At 46.8% G+C, this 18,910-nt stretch overlaps 1 long non-coding RNA gene across 1 annotated transcript; it reads left to right on the top strand.

The window, feature by feature from the left end:
- Window positions 1-9,565: 9,565 nt before the first annotated feature.
- On the top strand, window positions 9,566-18,235 carry LOC134478160 (uncharacterized). The gene is made up of 3 exons (XR_010050640.1): window positions 9,566-10,374; window positions 12,560-12,659; window positions 17,002-18,235. It is a non-coding gene; the product is annotated as an uncharacterized LOC134478160 (long non-coding RNA).
- Window positions 18,236-18,910: the final 675 nt, after the last annotated feature.

Here is an 18,910-nt window from a genome sequence, read left to right on the forward strand (position 1 = left end):
CCAAGCCAAGGGAAGCTATGGGTGCACCCAGAACTTACAGCCACAGTTAGGGTACTGAGCATGTCTTCAATGTGAGGAGACAGGACCTTGGGGAACCAGGGATGTGAGAAGCAAGGCTGTCTCAAACCACCCACCCAAGCCGGCCTCTAACCTTGGCCTTCCTGCTTCTCAAGGGGGCAAAGTTAGGAGGAAGCTGGCCTTCAAGGCCTCTGCACACACTGCTGCTCAGTGAGCCACCAAATCAATACCACAAAAACTCGTGAGTCCATATCGATATAATTAAAATTATAGAATAAATTGACAAAGTAGGGAAAAGAGATGTAAATATAAACAAGCTATGTACAAATATCTAAGTTTCCTCCAAATGCTAATGCCCAGACAAACCAGCACTGGCTGTCTCCATCCTCACCAGGGAAGGGCAGCTATTAGGATCCAGCCACCTCTGACTATGTGATTCAGCCCAGGGAACACTCCTCACCTCTGAGGCACAAGCCAAGAAAGCACAGTCTAGTGGTACAAGGGAACACGAAGACTTTCCTCTGCAGTTCAGACTTGCCAAGTACAAAGTCATGCCTGGGCTCCTGGGCTCCTGGGCTCCTGGGCTCCTGGGCTCCTGGGTTCCTGGGCTCCTGGGCTCCTGGGCTCCTGGGCTCCTGGGCTCCTGGGCTCCTGGGCTCCTGGGCTCCTGGGCTCCTGGGTTTCTGCGCTCCTGGGTTTCTGCGCTCCTAGGTTTCAGGGCTTCTGGGCTCCTGTCAGTGTCAGCGTCAGTGATGGTAGGAGCCCAGGAGCCCAGGAGCCCAGGAGCCCAGGAGCCCAGGAGCCCAGGAGCCCAGGAGCCCAGGAGCCCAGGAGCCCAGGAGCCCAGGAGCCCAGGAGCCCAGGAGCCCAGGAGCCCAGGAGCCCAGGAGCCCAGGAGCCCAGGAGCCCAGGAGCCCAGGAGCCCAGGAGCCCAGGAGCCCAGGAGCCCAGGAGCCCAGGAGCCCAGGAGCCCAGGAGCCCAGGAGCCCAGGAGCCCAGGAGCCCAGGAGCCCAGGAGCCCAGGAGCCCAGGAGCCCAGGAGCCCAGGAGCCCAGGAGCCCAGGAGCCCAGGAGCCCAGGAGCCCAGGAGCCCAGGAGCCCAGGAGCCCAGGAGCCCAGGAGCCCAGGAGCCCAGGAGCCCAGGAGCCCAGGAGCCCAGGAGCCCAGGAGCCCAGGAGCCCAGGAGCCCAGGAGCCCAGGAGCCCAGGAGCCCAGGAGCCCAGGAGCCCAGGAGCCCAGGAGCCCAGGAGCCCAGGAGCCCAGGAGCCCAGGAGCCCAGGAGCCCAGGAGCCCAGGAGCCCAGGAGCCCAGGAGCCCAGGAGCCCAGGAGCCCAGGAGCCCAGGAGCCCAGGAGCCCAGGAGCCCAGGAGCCCAGGAGCCCAGGAGCCCAGGAGCCCAGGAGCCCAGGAGCCCAGGAGCCCAGGAGCCCAGGAGCCCAGGAGCCCAGGAGCCCAGGAGCCCAGGAGCCCAGGAGCCCAGGAGCCCAGGAGCCCAGGAGCCCAGGAGCCCAGGAGCCCAGGAGCCCAGGAGCCCAGGAGCCCAGGAGCCCAGGAGCCCAGGAGCCCAGGAGCCCAGGAGCCCAGGAGCCCAGGAGCCCAGGAGCCCAGGAGCCCAGGAGCCCAGGAGCCCAGGAGCCCAGGAGCCCAGGAGCCCAGGAGCCCAGGAGCCCAGGAGCCCAGGAGCCCAGGAGCCCAGGAGCCCAGGAGCCCAGGAGCCCAGGAGCCCAGGAGCCCAACTTAGTTTCAACACAGTTCTTTTATTTTCCTCTTGGTTCTTGGTTACAAACATCTCCTGTCATTCTTCCTGCTTAGAGAAGATACTTCCTGTGAAGTCAAAGCTTTCAAACACTGTGCAACTTCTGGGTCCTGCACTCCAGGTCCATCCCCTGTGGTCAGAGAAGATACTTTGTATGATACTTTGGGATTTTCACAATATCCTGAGCATGACCTCACATATGGGACTTAGGGAATGTTTCATGTAAAATTGGGACAAAACACTGTGTTAGGGCTCCTGAATGGTGCACAGTAGATAACTCTGAGGTCTAACCACTTTAGAGTTTTATTCCAGTTCTTTTTTATTGCTCTGCTTGCTGCTTAATATATTTATGATTGAAATTTCAGGATAGAACTCTCCTAGAATTGTTCAATCGTGTGTTCTTCAGTATTTTCTGTCCTTTCACTTTCCACTTATTCCTAGTTTAGACTCTAAACTGCACAGTGACAGCATAGAGTTGGATCCTACTTTGTCACCATTCTTCAGTCTCTGACTTTGACTTTCATATTTTATTCCATTAATTTTTATTTACTGTGACCTTTGCTTCTCACATTTTATGTCTTTATTAGTTTTGTTCATTTCCTCCATTATTGCCCGTGTCTTTGTTTTGTTTTGTTTTGTGGTGGATCAGTTTGGTTCCCTTCTCAATTCCTTTTCTGTTTAATTGTAGAAATGTGTATTGGTTACCCTATTAGGTTTTTTCTACTATAGCAAATGTGTAGGATAATGATGTTATACAGTAATGATATCCACTGACTCAGTTTGCAAGGTTCCAGTCCAGGGTTCATTACATTGTTGTTCTTACTGCTTTGGCCCTTGGAAAACAGCACAGCATGGTGGGCCTATGTGGCAGAGAGAAACCACCCCACACATGGAAAGAAGTCAAAATCTCTCACTACGCCACACCTCTTCAAGGTTGTACCCCTCCCCCTGGCACCGCCCTGGGTTGACCTTTAGCACGTGGGCCTTTAGCCTGCCAAGTTTAACAGTGAAGCTGAAGGCGCCAATGAAATCTGAACTCTATAACAAGGTAGTTTAAATTAATACAAAGTAAGCTCTGATGTTTGGCATAGAGAATTTGTATGTAAGCGTTCTGTTTTGGTTGCCAGCTAGGAGACAGATGCTATGGCCTGCTTGTGTGGTGTATCTTTGCAACATGTGAGCAAGGAATGGGCATGCACTGGACAGGAGAAGGGCAGGCCCGGCCTGTGGTGGAAGCATCAGTAACTGAGGTGCCCACAGGACATGCAGTGACCTGGCGTGAGCAGAGGCGGGAGCTCAGGCTGAGCACTGTGTACCTCGTGGTCTTCTTAGCTTGAGAGTTGAGGTTAGTGGCACAGACACCTCAGGACAGCCTCTCCCTTCCCTGCCTCATCTGAGGGGATGGGGCCTAAAAGTACCCAAAGTCTACACAAGGGTAACTGCTAACCCTGGCGGCCAGGCTCTGCAGCTCCTGCCAAAGATGACGATTTGGTTGATAAACCTGCTCTTTCCTCAGGAGGACCAGCGAAAAGCTCTTTAAGAATGAAAGCACAGGTGCCGCTCAGGTCCTGGACAGGTTGGAAGCACAATACAGACACCGTTTAAAGAAGTCATGCGTGTTTCTGATACATAATGACCGTGTCCATCATGGGTCGGTGGTACCTGTGCGGGACACGTCTTGATTCTCTTTGCCTCCCTGCTCCTCTCGCCTTCCCCTCCCTTCTTGGCCCTCTTCTCATTTGCAAATTGTCTCCATTCCTGTTTCCTATGATCTATCTTTTCTCCTGCTCTTTAATTGATGTATACTTTGGGTTTCTTCCTTCTTCAGGGACGTGTCAATTCCTGTCAGTTGCCCATATTTGATCTTTGATTTTGGGAGATCTAATTTCTCTCTTATTTTACATACGCCAGATATTGGTCATCTATTGGAAACATAGGTGGCAGAATTTTTTTTGCCATCCTGTAGGTATCTCAGCACTCTGCTGGTTGTTTGTTTGGGTGTGAAGAAGCTTTGTAATTTGATGTGATCCCATTTGTGAATTCTTGATGTTATTTCTCATGTCATTAGGTTCTGTTCAACAAGTCCTTGCCTACAACCCTGACTTCAAGAGTTGTACATACTTTGTCCTCTAGCATGTTAAGTGATTCTGCCTTAGTATTTATGTACCTGATGTGTTTTGATTTTAGTTTAGTACCTGGTGATGTACACAAGTCTAGGCTCAATGTTCTGCACATGGACAGCCAGTTTTCCTAGAACCATTTGCTAAAGACTCTGTCTTCCTCCAGAATGTTTTTGGCCCCTTTGTCAAACATCAGATGGCTGAAGGTGTCTGGAGTTGTTTTTTTATTTTTGTTTGTTTGTGTGTGTGTATGTTTGTTTGTTTGAGACAGGCTCTCACTGTGCAGTTCAGGCTGGCCTTGACCTGACTGTGTAGGCCAGGCTGGCCTCGAGCTTGTGGGGATCCTCCTGCTTCCTGAGTGCCAAGGCCCTGTGGGGTCATTTCTACACTTTCTATTCTGTTCCAATGATTCACAGATCTGTTCTAATGACACTACCATGCTCTTTCTGTCCAGGAAGCTTTGTAATATACCTTGAAATCTGGCATGCTGAGGTCTGTTGTAGTGTGTGCAGGAATATCTACAGACATCACTGATCTTTTAACTGGTTAAAAGCTATGTGTAGTTTCTACTTAATCTAGGTTTTGAGTTACCTCTGCTCTAAATGCAGGCCTGTTGTTGCTGCCAGTGATTAAGAGTAGGTCATATCTGGGATGACTTTTTACCATGGGACCCCACAAACTTTCATTATCGTCTCAGTATGGGTAGGGAATGGGAGGTTGGGGCCAGTGACACAGGTGCTGAAGCCTGAGCTGGCTGCAGGGGTACAGGTGCCAGTACAGTGATTTCAGCTTGCAGAACACATAGTGGGAGCAAGTCTGGTTCTGCATTGTTGGTGGGAGGCTTCCAAACAGCAGCAGGAAGCAGTAGCAGGATAGCTTTGGTCAAAATAACTGTCCAAGGTGACTACGGCATATCTAGCCTGCCCTATGAGAGCTACTTCCATCCATAAATAGGTGTATTCAGCTCTGTCGGGGGGGGGGGTTATTTATTTATTTTTAAAAATTCTGATCACCTTGAGAACAGTTTATCAGACAGTGTCAGGGAGTCATGGTCTTTGGCACCCAGTTCTGTGAGCAAGTATGTGGCAAAATTGAGTGGTTTTATCACCACAAGAGTCAGGTAAGAATTTTTGTATAAGAGTCCATGGTACAGAGTGGGGTATGGCACACAGCATGTGGCACCTAGACAGTTAGGTCTTTGCCTACGGTGAGCTTGTCAGCATTTTTGATCAGAACAGTGGCCAAGTATTTGCACAGGTAGAGCACTAACAGGGGCTAAGAATCTGCGTAAGCATCGTTGTTTTTGTGAACTCCAGGATCCAGATTTTGTAGAAGCCAGCAAGAAATTTGTAGGGTTTTTGTAACCAGTTTCTTCCAGATACAGTAGCAGAGCTTTTGTGTCTTTCCAACAACTTGGATGTCATTCTGAGAAACCAAGGAGGTCAGCTGTGAGGGCCTCTCCAAAGAGTGTAAACAGGTTTTTGAACTTATGAGAGGTTGAGTACAGGTCAGTTGCAAAAAGAGGCTGGCTGATAGGAGCCAACCAAAGACAGACGGCACTCTTAGGTCCAGGCACGTACCAGCAGGCTGCAGGTGGCAGAAGACCAAGGCAACATACATGGAAGGCGATCGTGGTGGTATTGGCAGCTCAGAGAACTTGAGCTGGCTTTAAAGGAGCCAGAGAACTTGAGCTGGCAGGAGAAGTGTACTGTTTGAAGCAGGTGGGGGTTGCCTTGGGACAGAGCTGGATCATCAAAGGGGCATGACTGATAGCAAGCTCTGGAGTAAGTCTGTTGTCCATACTTCTAGAAATGAGTCTCTCAAAATGTTAGGGTTATGATTATCAGACATTTCAGGCTGATGTAGGTACCAGTGTCTTCCTTTGGAGGTATAACCAGTCAATAATAAGTCTGGGACAGAGGACCTGAGTGTGAGGGAGGCTGATCACATCCCAGGAGAGATGTAGGGCACTCAAGCATGTACAGGAATTGATGTTTGATAAAGTGTCCATCGGTCTCACAGGATCTGCTTTGGCAGAATGCATTTCCGGAGCTCCAGTGGGTAACTTTTCAGGACATGTTTATTGGCTTCTTGCATTTCTCTTTGAGGTCTGCCAGGAGAGCAGTGCAGTTTTGATCTAAGGCTTCATGATCCCCTGTTGCATTACAACCCCAGATGGTTGTACTGGTGGAAGGACTATTTCCACTCAAGCATCAGGGTCAACTACTGTGGCAGGGAGTTTTGAATTTTAACCAAGCTTGGACCCCATCTAAAATATGGTGGCATTCCTCAGTATTAAACAGAGTCAGGAGTTGCAGACAGTAGAGCAGAAGGTTGTGGTGGAAGAGACAGAACTGATGGTGGCAGCAGTGTGGCTGGCTGAGTAGCTTAGGGTCAATGACCTTAAGGAGGAGGCAGGTCAGATTCAAGGTCTTTGGGAAGAACAGGATAAAGCTTTTCTGGCTTGGGCTGAATCTGAGAGCTTCTCAGATGGTCTTACAGGTTTGTTTTGACGACATAGCCATGGAGCCAAGGTGGGAGAGTTTTTAATCTCTTATGGCAATTGAGTCCAAGTGAGCTGGACTGTTATCTCAGAAGTTTCCCAGTTTACCTCTTGGAGGAGAGTTCTTAGAACTTCAGGATTGCAGTTCTCTGTCTCAGGCTGACATAACGTTTGAAGGCTGAGAGTTCTGTTCCATTGTCCACCAGGAAAGTCACAGGTTTGTCCCCAACTTTTGCAATGATTGAAGACTCTCAGGAGCCCAATTTGATAGAGCTCAGTCTGTCCTGTCTATTCAGTCCCAACAGGGTGCAACTCATTTGTCAGGGCTTACAGGGCAATTTTTCCTCAGTCAAAATATAAAACCTCACAAGGAATTGTTGACGGTCATCTTGGATGGGCATTAGATGATGTTGCCTGACCAGGTAGGCATGTAAATAGAAGGCTCTGGAGGGAGGGTTTCTGTGGCTGAATTCAGGCAACAGCTAGTGGAACCAGTTCAGTTGGCTGGAAGTAGATGAGTCAGGAGTGGCGAGTGAAGCTACAGGTGTTGGCAGCAACTGCAGTAGCTGACGAGTATGCCACGGCAGAACTGTCGGGAAGAATGGGCCTCTTTTCCCTTTTTTTTCCCCTTGAGATGCAGGGAACAGTTTGGTTTCATTTTTAACTCTGTAAAAGCCCCTTTTCCTGCAGTCAGGGACTGTGAGTTTTAATAATTACTTACCATTCTATCTCCCTGCAGTATATGTTTTGCACCCTTGCATAATTGCACAACAGACAAAGAGTGGATGCCCCCGGATAGAGATCATTTAGATGCCCACCTGGCTGCACCCTTCATGGGACACAGGTGCAACTTAGCTAAGGAGGGTGTGAGGCTTGCTGTTACATTTTAAATCGGCACAGAACTGCAGATGAGTGCCCAATCAGCCACTGAGACCAGTGCTTCCTAGTCTTGGTGCACGGACAGAGCAGTCTATTGCATATGCTGTTCATTTCACTCACACATTCATTCATTCAGCAGGCACTCAGAGGTTAAACATTCCAACCTCCTTCCCTTGAGGGTGCCCTTAACTAGCACGAGTTAATCAAGCTCTTTTTGTGCTTGAATTGAGGACTGACAGACTGACTAACTTGGGTGCCCCTAGGAGTCTTACTGGAATCAGGCAGGCAGGCAGACAGATCGTGTCTTCCTCCCTTCAGGGTTCTCTGTAAGCTGCTCCAGCAGGGAGCTAGGAATCCTCCTCCAAGACCGCTGAAGGCACTGGAGAAAACTTGATAGCTCACCTTCCCATTGAGAACTGGAGAGATCCTTGTTTTATCCTCCAGGGCCATGTCCAGTGACCACAGAGATCAGCATGGTCGGCCTTCTCAGCCGATGCATCAGGTACAACAGCAAGCAGAAACACTGCAACACCACCAGGATTTGGAGGTAGTCTTATTTACATCAATGGGCACTGGTCAGGATCATTCCCAAAATATCAGGCCCTGATCTCTAGTGGTCTAGGGCTTGTATGGGATAAACAAGAAGGAAGTACAGAGGCAGAATGGCTTGTGGACTGGGGATTAATTCTTATCATGTGTATCATAGTGACGAACTGTGTTTCAGAGTGACCAGCTGTTTCTAAGAGATCAGAAGCAATTAGAACTGGAACAGAAACTGTTACCTGTGCAACTAAGAAACTGAAGTATACTGGCTGATGACAGGGGGGTTCTGTTACATTAAGATTGCTTTCTCTAGTTCTGTGAAGAATTCTCTTGGTATTCTGATTGGGGTTGCATTAAATCTGTAATTAATGCAGCACAGGTTAAGTTCCAGGTCCTTATTTATCTTGTCGCCCTGTTTGGCAAACTTTACACAGAAATCCTGGGCCCTTGGGATACCAGACCTCAAAGCTACTGAGGGTGACTTCTCTTTCCAGGACCCAACTGCATCTGCAGCTTTTAGCAGGTTGCTCACTTCCTACCTTCCCCAAAACCCCTTGTGAGAGTAAAGACTGGATGCAGCTGCTCACAGCCATCGGCAACCTCCTGTCCCTGCGTCCTCACTCCCTTCTCCTTTGAAGCTGAGACCATCACTACCAATCATCTTCCTGTTCCTGTCCTTTCCTCTTCTGCCACGCTGCCTCTTCTGACCTCCTTGTTCTCTGGTCCTCGTGCCAGGTGCATTCCCACCCCCATCACCACAGGTCCGTCTCCCACTCAGAGGCAGCACCCGGTGCCCCCAGGGCTCCCTGAGCCTGAGCTGTGCAGGGCCTCACACCTTGCCCTTCTACTCTTCCTGTCTTTTGAGCCCACCTGGCCTCACTTCCCTTTCTCAGGTGCAATGGCGGTTTGAAGCCTTTGGCAAACTTCTACCACTCAGGATGACTGTGCCATTCCAGTCACCTGGGCACTCTGGGACTCCCCGGGGTCTCCTGTGCAGCCGAGAGGGGGCCACTCAGTGAGTCGAGCCACATTGCTCTGCCACTTTCTCTCAGGCACCTTCCTTCCCATGCTCCTGCCACTGAGCCCAGAGGCCCAACCTGGAGCAACCCTGCTGCAGCTGTCCTGCAGGAAGGGGCCTCCCAGCGTGAGCACTGAGTGAAGATGAACACTGCACTAGGGTACGGTACAGTGGGACTTAGCAGGGGCCACAGACCTAGTGTGTGCTGAGGGAAGTTTGGGGGGTGACTTGAATCAAGTGTGAAATTTAAATTCTCACGGGAGTCAGGTTCTGGGGAATGAGTCTGGCTAGCAGGTTGATTCCTGGTCCAGTCCTGTGGTTGGAGGAGGCTTCAAGCATGAGTGTCTGCCAAGAAGCTACCAGAATGAGGCAGTCAGGCAGAGACAGGTCGACCGGCAATGAGCCCGATTAATGGCCCAAGAGGTTGCTTTCTTCCCAACCAGAGACTGGGAAACCAGAGGATGCTAAGGGTTTGTTTTTACGGTAGTGGGGATTGAACCCAGGGCCATCCCCATACGTCCCCAGCTCCCCTCACCCTTTTTTTTCCTTTTTGAGACAGGGTCTCACTATCTGGTTCAAGTTGGTCTTAAATTCACTATGTAACCCAGTTGGCCTTGAACTCCATCTCATGGCCATCCTCCTGCCTCAGCCTCCTGAATGCTGGGATTACAAACATGAGCCTCCATGCCTGGCTAATCCCTCCCCATTGCTTTTTTTTTTTTTTTTTTTTTTTTTTTTGGTACTGGGAATCAAACTCAGGTAGGCGCTGTGCCACTGAGCTAAATCCCCATCTGCTAATCTCCTGTTTTGAGGCAGGATCTCCAATTAAATTACTGAATTGCTGGGGATAAGCTCATGACCCTCCTGCCTCAACATCCCAGAGTGGAGATTGTTTAGCTTTGGAAAGGCTAAGGGTTGCTGTGGTTGTGGAAAATAAATGGAGCAAAACAAAGCATAAGAAGCTGAGAGATGCTGCCCTTCAGCCAGGTGAGCGTTATTCCTTGCCAGTAAACACGTCCTCTCTCCTGAAAGGACCATATTGTGTCTGTAGATTTCATGGCTTTGGTATTTACCTCCTGGGGCCTCAGAAATCCTCAGAATTACAGGATGCCAGAACAACACATTGGCGGACTGCTAGCTAGACAAAGCGATGATATAGGGGTAATATCTGCAGGGATGTGGGGGAAGGTCAAAAAAGCTAAAAATCATGCTGAGAAAAGCAATGGCAGGAAAAAGAAAAATCTAAAGGTGTGGAAAAGAAACCCTAATTCTGTTGGTCTGTCTTCATCTGGAAAGGAGGGCAGACTCTTCCCGGAAAGCTCTCAAGCCCTTGGGTTGAGCTGAAGTGCAAATATACTCGCTGAGCCGGGATGCATGAGCAAGGGGTGAGCCTGGGCAGGATCGAGAAGAAAACCGACTCTGGACTCCTCCCTGCCGCTGTGTGTGCACTTCAGGAGCTGAGCTGATGTGAAGACGGGCGGGAGCAACCTCACCTCAGGGACTAGTGGACACTGCAGAATATGGTTCTCCGTATGCGGGTAAGTGTAATTAGGAACAATGACATTTATTTCAAAGGAAACTCAAGCACTAACGAAACTTCCTCAAGCATGTTCAGGACTGCATTTGGGGAGCCAGGTAGAGTGATTAATGGGTAAAGCCTCTAGAGAAGGTCCCAGATTCCCAGATTCCACCAAGACAGCACCCTGGTTAAAGACTAAGATCAGGGAACATGGTCAGGATCCAGGGAAAGTGCACAGGCCAAGAGCCTGGGTGTGGTGTGGACTGATGGGACATGGACTCAGCCACACGGCTCTCCTCATACTGCTAGCACTCCCAGCATCGCTCTGAGCGTCATCCTTGCCCGGAATCAGCAGAGAGGCCTAGAAAGGAGGACTGCCCCATCAGCACCCCAAATGATGGAAGAGAATGTTCTCACAAGAACACATCCTTCAGGGTCCCGCCAGGTCTCATCTGAAAGAGACCCTGATGCCTTGGCTTCCCGCTGCCCCTCGAGTCTCAGCTTTTCCTACCGGATTGTGGTGTTCGTAGGAAACCTTTGTAGGGACAGACACCTTCCTCACGGGGGTTAGTTTAGGGAGCCAGGATCCTCTAAGAAGTAGAAAGAAAACAGTTTCTGTGGCTCAACAAGCAGCTGAACTGACAGCCTGCGGTTTAATGCCTGCTTCTGCACAGCCAGCACTGAGCCATTGAGCTCCTCTGGGTAGGTTCCCTTTGCCCTCAGAATCCCCCTGTAACCCCAAACCTAGCCCCCCAGCAAAAAGTCCAGTAACCAGTCAAGTTGTGACCCTCCAAGGGAGGACAGGGGACCTCTACCCCATAAAATAGGACCACTGGCTGGTGGTGCTTAGTGATGACCAGCTCCAGGCCTGTCCTCCTCCAGAGTGGCTTTGTACTGTGTATTCCCGCCATGAAGCTTTGGTCTTGTGCTGATTCTCTTTTCCACCCCCCTTTCCTCTTTCTATGTGGGAGAGAGTATCAGGCCCAGCTAGGGTGACTGCTTTAGGACCCCGAGATACCAGATCCACTGGATACAACACCTTTGGATTTCCTAGTACTATTTTGTATAATCTGACAAGAGTTTACAATAGTTCACAGACCACAAACTCTGTAAACAGGAGAGGTGGAGAAGTATTTGAATATATAGCTTTTTGACAGACCTACAGCTCCATGGAGCAGAAGGGAGAAAGAACCGTGCTGTTTCCTACCTTCTGCTGCTTGAAGATTTGTTCTTGGTCCAGGGGTTGAGTGGGTTCCCTGCTGACCTTTCCTCTAATCATCTGTCCTTGAGGGCAGAACATATTGGTGTAACCCCAGTACTTGGGAGGCTGAGGCAGGAGAATTCCAGGTTCTAGGTTGGCCTGACCACATAGTGAAATCCTGTCTAGAGAAACAAAGAAAGGTAAAACAGAAAGTCACCCCACCATTTAAGAAAGTCAGGATGAATGCGTTCCACTCCTCCCAAATTTTTCTGTGGTGTGAATATAAAATCTGCACCTTCTTGAATGTAAAGACCACCAGGACATTAAACACCAGGAAGACTCCCTAAGTAGTGGACTTTAATGACTGATTAATTTTTTGCAAGTCAAGTAGTTCCCAGTGATTTTATATCAATATGATTGGATTAAGACATATAAGTAGAGCATTAATAATGATTTTTAGTGATACATTGTTTCGTGATTTCTGATGTAAAATGTGGAAGTTTAGAGAATTGAATAATGCTGCTATAACAACATATTTTTCCCTATTTACTTATCTGGATGAAAAAAATCTCTCAGACTTACATCTATAACCAAATAGGCATAGAACCAATTCTAAACTGTCATTCTGACAATAAATATTCAAACATGCAGAAACCAACTGAAAACATAGTTCCATATATCTAACTTAGTTAAATTTTTTTTTTGTCTTTTTTGTTTTTATCGGTACCAGGGATCGAACTCACGACTGCCTGCTTGCAAGGCAAGCGCTTATGCCGCTGAGCTAAATCCCCAGCCCCCATATATCTAACTTGGAGAACTGTTTCACTGGGCATCATGCTGTAGGCCTGTAATCTTAGCTACTTGAGAGGCTGAGGCAGGAAGATTCTTCAGCTGTAGCTCAGTGATAGAATACCCTGGATTTAATGCCCAATACCACAGTTTTTTTTTTCTCTCCCCTTTTTTCTTTCTTTTTCTCTTTCTTTTTGGTTGGTTTTTGAGACAGGGTCTCCAAAAGAGCTGGACTTGAACTCACCATGTAGCCCAGCTGACCTCAGACTCTTGGCAGTCCTCTTGCATCAGCCTCCCAAGTGCTGGGATTGCAGGTATGTACCACCATATCTGGCCACCATCATTTATATTTCTAATCAGCTGTACTACTTTTTTATTTATTTGTTTATTTTTTGAGACAGAGTTTCACTATGCAGTTCAGGCTGGCCTTGAACTCATTTTGTAGCTCAGACCAGCCTTGAACTTCCAGTGATCCTCCTGCCTCAGCCTCCCAAATGCTAGGATTACAGGTGTGTACCACCATGCCTGGCTTTTATTTTTTCTTTTGAGGCAGGGTTTTGCTATGTAATCGAGACTGGTTTTAAACTTCCTATGTAGCCCAAAGTGGCCTTGAATTCATAGTAAGCCTCCTGCTTCAGCCTTCTGAGTACTGGGATTACAGGCATGTGCTACTACTTCTTGCTGTGTACTACTGATAATTATAATAACTAATTACAATTATAGAAACTTTAACAATTTGAGAATTGAAATCACAAGAAATGTTGAAAATTTAATTAAAATGTGCATACATATTTTGGTGCAGAAAGACAACAGGTCTACTAATAGCAGACTTTTGAAAGTAAAAGTATATGACATTGGGAGGGGGGAAAAGGATGGAATAAAAATATAGATTTTTGAGAGAAAAATAAACACTGCACTATTTCCCACTGTTAATGGACTCATGAAGTTTTTTTTTTTTTTTTTTTTTTTTGGTCCCAGGAATTGAATTTATTACCTTGAGCTTGTTGGACAGGCACTGTGCTGCTGAGCTATATCCCCAGCCCTTGAACATATTTTTTAAAGGAACAAAGGCAGGAATCAGATTGAGTTGGTATTTTATTTCCAACGAATATGTTCAGCTTTTTAGAAGATTAAACATTATATACTTTACAAATATTTAAATTTATCACTTCAAAACCCGATGGCATGGAAAGGGGCGAGCAGCCATTGCTTTGCACTGTAATGACTCAGAGGCCAAGGGCACGGGGTCCTTGAACACTGCTGTGTCTGGAGTCTGAAGTCCAGCCTGGCTTTCAGGCCCAGCTGCAAGTGCAGCCCCTACACCAGATAGCCAGCAGCCTGGAGCTCCTGGGATCCACAGAGCCCATTGCCCCAGAGGGATTAGAAAGGCTTTCCTAGGGGCTGGGGATTTAGCTCAGCAGCATAAGCGCCTGCCTTGCAAGCAGGCAGTCGTGGGTTCGATCCCTGGTACCAATAAAAAGGAAAAAGATAAAAAAAAAAAAAAAAAAAAGAAAGGCTTTCCTGGTTGCTGCCCCAGTGAGGATAGCATTCCAGGAAGTGCTGTGGAGTGACAGCTCTCAGGGACAAGGACAGCTTGGCAGAAGGCCCGAGGGGCAGCACAGGAGGCAGGTGGTGGCTTCTCCCTCAGGGATTTGGAGGCGGGGTAAGGAACTTGCTTCTTACCCTAAATGCAACACATGACCATCTGATTTATGTTTAAAGATAGCATTGATGTAGCTTTTAAAAATAATATTAAAAATAGCCAGGCAGGGTGGCACGCACCTGTAACCCCAGCACTCTGGGAGGCTGAGGCAGGAAAGGCATAAGTTTAAGCTCAGCATGGGCAACTCAGTGAGTTATGGAGAGAACTTATCTCAAAACAGAAAGAGGCTGGAGAAATAGCTCTGGGTACAACTCCCAGTACAAACAACAACAACAACAACAAAAGCTAAAGTCCTAATGTGTATATATTGAAATATTGTCCTACTCATAATAGATTGAAATCATTGCTTTTTATGTGACATGCTATTGCTGTTCAGGTGGTAAGGGAAAAGAGACAAGAGACATTCAGATAACAGTCCTTGACAAAAGAAAAAAATATTCAGTGGCTTTGACAAATGTGTTCATTAATTGAACCAAAATATACAGTTTCTATCAATTATAAAATCTAGAACTGAGTGTGGTATTGCATGCCTGTAATCCCAGCACTTGGGAGGCTGAGGCAAGAGGATTGCCTGGAGTTAGAGGACAGCCTGGGCCACACAGTGAGTCCAAGGCCAGCTGGAACTGTATTGCAAAGCCTTGTCTCAAAAAAGAAGAAAAATTATAGATTCTAAGGCCACCGAGCTCACAGTAGAAGGTTCAAGTAGATGACAGATGCTGAGCCCTTATCCTGGTTCCTGATGAGGAGTAATGTACTGGTGCACTGCTGGCCCCAGGTACTTGGCTCCTGCTGCTTTTCTGCTTCCCTGATCTCTTCCCTTTCCCCTCTTCTCCCACTGTGTGCAGGGAGGAAATGCTTTGTGCCAGGCCCAGGGCACAGAATATCCACACTAGGCATGGTTTACTGCTTAGTCATTGGGGCGCCTCTGAGTGGAACAGTCAGGAAGTGCGGTTCCCCAGAGAAGTCGTGTGGGGGAGGAAGGACTCACCTGGGAGCAGGGAAAGGTCACCTGATGAAGGGCTAAGTGAGAGGATGCTGCGGGGAGGGTCTCCAGAGGAGATGCAATAGGCTGTAGTCTTCCCAGAACTAAAGGCAACTAGGAACCCAGAGGCTGAACCCAAGGCTGGGAAGCAGGAAGGTTCTGTCACCAAACACCTCATAGGCACCATGAGAACCTCAGATTCATCCTAGGATCAGCAAGAAAATGGTGAGCTGCAGGGCACTTTCTGTTTGGGAGCGATAGAAGCTCCCTTCACCTATCCGGGCTGCTCCCTGAAGCAGAATTCGAGTGTTCTGTAAATCCATTCAGAGCTGGCCGTGCAAGTGCACACTAGTGTGTCCCTGTCTTCATCTTGTAATAATATATGATGGTGTCCCCAAACAGTCCTTGTAACACTGGGGATTGAACCCAGGGCCTCACACACCCTAGGCAAGCACTTATGCATGGAGCTACATAGCCAGAGCTATTTTAAATTTTAGTTTTAAGACATAGTCTTGGTAAATTGACCAGGCTAGTCTCAAACATGCCATCCTCTTGCCTCAGCCTCTGAGCAGCTAGGATTACAGTTGTACACTACCATACCTGGCCAGTATACAGTTTTGTTTTTTGAGACAGCATCTCCTCTAATTCAAACTGGCTTTGAACTCACTATATTGTTCAGGCTGGCCTCAAACATGCAGCCAACCTTCTGCCTAGGTCTCCCAGGTGCTGGGATTGCAGGCATGCAGTCTTGAATATAATGTTTCTTAATATGTTTTACGGATACATACCAAGCTGCGTAATGCTTTTTCCTCTGGACTTTTCTGTATGAATATATGATTTCTTGAACTGATCCCTCAGAGTGGGCACACAGGCCATTCCCAGTCTTTGGCTAGTCACACAACACCACAGTGAAAGTTCTTACACATATCTTTGAAGCCTGAAGAATTCTGTGAGAGAAATTCCCAGAATCTGGAATTTTGACAAACATTGCCAAAGTGCCTTCCATCAAAATCATGTTAGTTTACATGACCACTGGCAAGGATGTGACTGAAAACTGAGTATCCCAGTAGGGTTTTTATTTCTATTTCTTTTAGTAAAAGTGGGTCTGAGAAGATTTGATCTGATTAAGGACTAGTGCTATGAATTAAAAATTACCTCATTAGACTGAGGACCAAGCCCGGAGTTGAAAATGACAATTTGTTTGTTCAACAAACAATTTTGAAAAGCAGGCCTAATTCAGCACATTGAATGCATCAATAACCCCAGATGGGTGAACTGGTCTGCTGGATGCCAGTTTAGTGAGGGAGATGTCAAAGAAACATCCCATTAAATGATTGTGCTATTTAATATATGCACTGTGTTATTAAAATGTTGTCATGTGCAGAAAGATGAGAGCACAAAGAAGGGCAACTCATGAGCCAGGCATATATATATTTAGAATGCCTAATTTTAAAAAGTGGGTTGGAAATAAATGGTTAGTTTAGTACTTTTCAGTTTTTTGTAAGGTCTGCTTGGGTTTCTTTTAAAACTTGCCTCTATGCATTGTCAAAAAGTATAACTGCTTTAATAGAGCTGAGATTTTAAACAAAAGTTTTAAAAAAATGTTTTCAAGCTATGTCCAAAGGATGGCAAGATACCCATCAGGAAAGGCAGTGTGTCCAACACAAAGGGAGTAGGTACCCGATATACAATGGTGTTTGATTTATGTTTGGATGGCCCCCAAGCCTCAGCCAGTCATGGAGGCGGCTGAATCTAGCATTTGTGATTGGTTGTCTGTCTAGCGCTGGGATTGGTGGTGTGAGTGCTGCCCAGGAACAGGTAGGTGGAATACCATGTAAGAGAGGGAAGCCTGCTTTGCCCTTTTCACCCTGTTCCCTCTTGTCACTTGTAGCTGCCATGAACAGCTGCCCCTTAGCCACACCACCCTGCCTTGGAGCCAGCTGAGTATGGACTACAACCTCCAAAAATTATAAGCTAAATAAACCTTTCCTTCCTTCATTTTGGGCCCCAGGTATTTTGTCTCAGCAATGAGAGAAAAATAACCAAGACAAATGGCTTCTTTTCAATTCAACTGAAAAGTTGGCAAAGCAGTAAACAACGGCAAACTGACCTTTCCAAGATTGAGAATTCAGACACTGTAAAACAATTTGGGGAAGAAAAAGAGGATGATGGATCTCTGGGATGCAGGAAGGATCTGAAGGGAAAATTGGAGCCCACAGAGAAAATGAAAAGACTGACCCACAGCAGAAAAGAGGAGGAGGCAATCTGTACTTTTTACCTGGCTCTCAGCTTGTGTCTGGAGAGAAGAGGATCAAATCCGCAGGGACACAGTGAGGGTGGTGACTCCAGGGAGGAACCCACCAGTGGAACAGAGCAGTGGATGCTGTGAGCTACAGCGGCAGGCGAGTGACTCCAGGCCAAGAGACTGCTGTATCCCCTGAAGAGGACAGGTACCATGTGAGGAAGAGGCCAGCTGGACCTGGAGCTCAGAGCAGCCAGGGGTTAGCTTCATCTCAGGGCACCCAGTGTTGAAATCCCATAATGACTGAGTGAAGAGACAACTTCAGGAGATGTCCAGGGTCAGGGAGTGAAGGCCAGGCCTGCTAAGGACACCCAGAGAATTGTCGGCTGACTGACTCAGGCCCCAGCACCACAACCAGACACCATGATTAGCCAAACTTCTGTGGGTCCGAAAGTACCAAAACTGGCACCCTGCCCTAACTCTGTGGCAGGCTTGCTGGGTCATCCAGCACAGATCTTGACTCTGCTACCAGAGACAGCACAGCTGTGCTCTGAGTGAGACAAGCCATGATAGGCTTGAAATCACAGAGAAATTCTTTCTTTGTCTCTGCTGTTGGTTTTGGTGAGTTTTTTGATTGTTCGTTTTTGTTTTTTGTGAGTGTGAACATTTAGATTTCTTCTTGTTTCATTTTTTCCTTTTCTTCCCCTCCTGTCTTCAGTTTCCCAAGGCTTGAGTAATCCTCCTTTGTCCTTCAGCTTTGCTTTTAATCTTTATTTTTCTTTTTTTAAAATTTTATTTAAAGACTAAACAAAACAGAAAATAGAAATAATACATACTTTCAGAGAAGAAAAACATAAACAGTAAGAAATCACTAGTTGATGTTTACATATTGTCGTTTTACAAATAGTTGTTCAAGATACAAAAGTGGAACATGTAAAGTGGGAATTCAAACAGTGACAGCTCAAACAGTTCTGTTCAACTGTCCAACAAAAACTTAGTAACATGGTTGTCAATCCTATGCACTTAAACATACATGCAGTTATCCATATCTTCATTTGTGTTTACATTAAACAAACTAAAGCAGGTTAAAATCATTCTGAACAAAGAATAATAGTATTGTTGGATTTCACATCATGATACTATGTGATCAGCACTGGGTACTGTGGTGTCTGTTTTTTTTAAAATTTAATTTAAAGAAAGACTAAATAAAACAAAATGGGTAGAAATAATACATAATTTCAAAGAAAAGCTAAACAGTAAGAAATCACTAGTTGATGATTACAGATTGTCTTCTTACAAATAGTTATTTACAATACTAAAGTGGAGCTTATAAAGTAGGGATTCAAACAGTGAAATTGCAACCAGTTCAACTATCCAACAAAAACTTAGAAATATGGTTATCAATCCTATACACTTAAACATATGTGCAGTTAACCATATCTTCAATTATGTTGAGACTGAATAACACCAAGCAGGCTAATATCACTCTGAACAAAGAATAATACTATTGCTGGGTTTCACAGGATGACACTCCAGGATCAGCACTGGGTATTTTAGTGTCTCTTTTTCTTCAAAGTATCTGTTCATTTCATCATATGTCATATGATCAGTTCTCATAAATTGTTTATAGATTCTACACATGCATGAGTCTTAACATGTATTTCTATCCTTTCTATAT

The sequence above is a fragment of the Cavia porcellus genome, unplaced genomic scaffold (assembly GCF_034190915.1).
Source record: "Cavia porcellus strain 051 isolate PalLab524CR breed Dunkin Hartley unplaced genomic scaffold, mCavPor4.1 scaffold_11, whole genome shotgun sequence".
Lineage (NCBI taxonomy): Eukaryota > Metazoa > Chordata > Mammalia > Rodentia > Caviidae > Cavia > Cavia porcellus.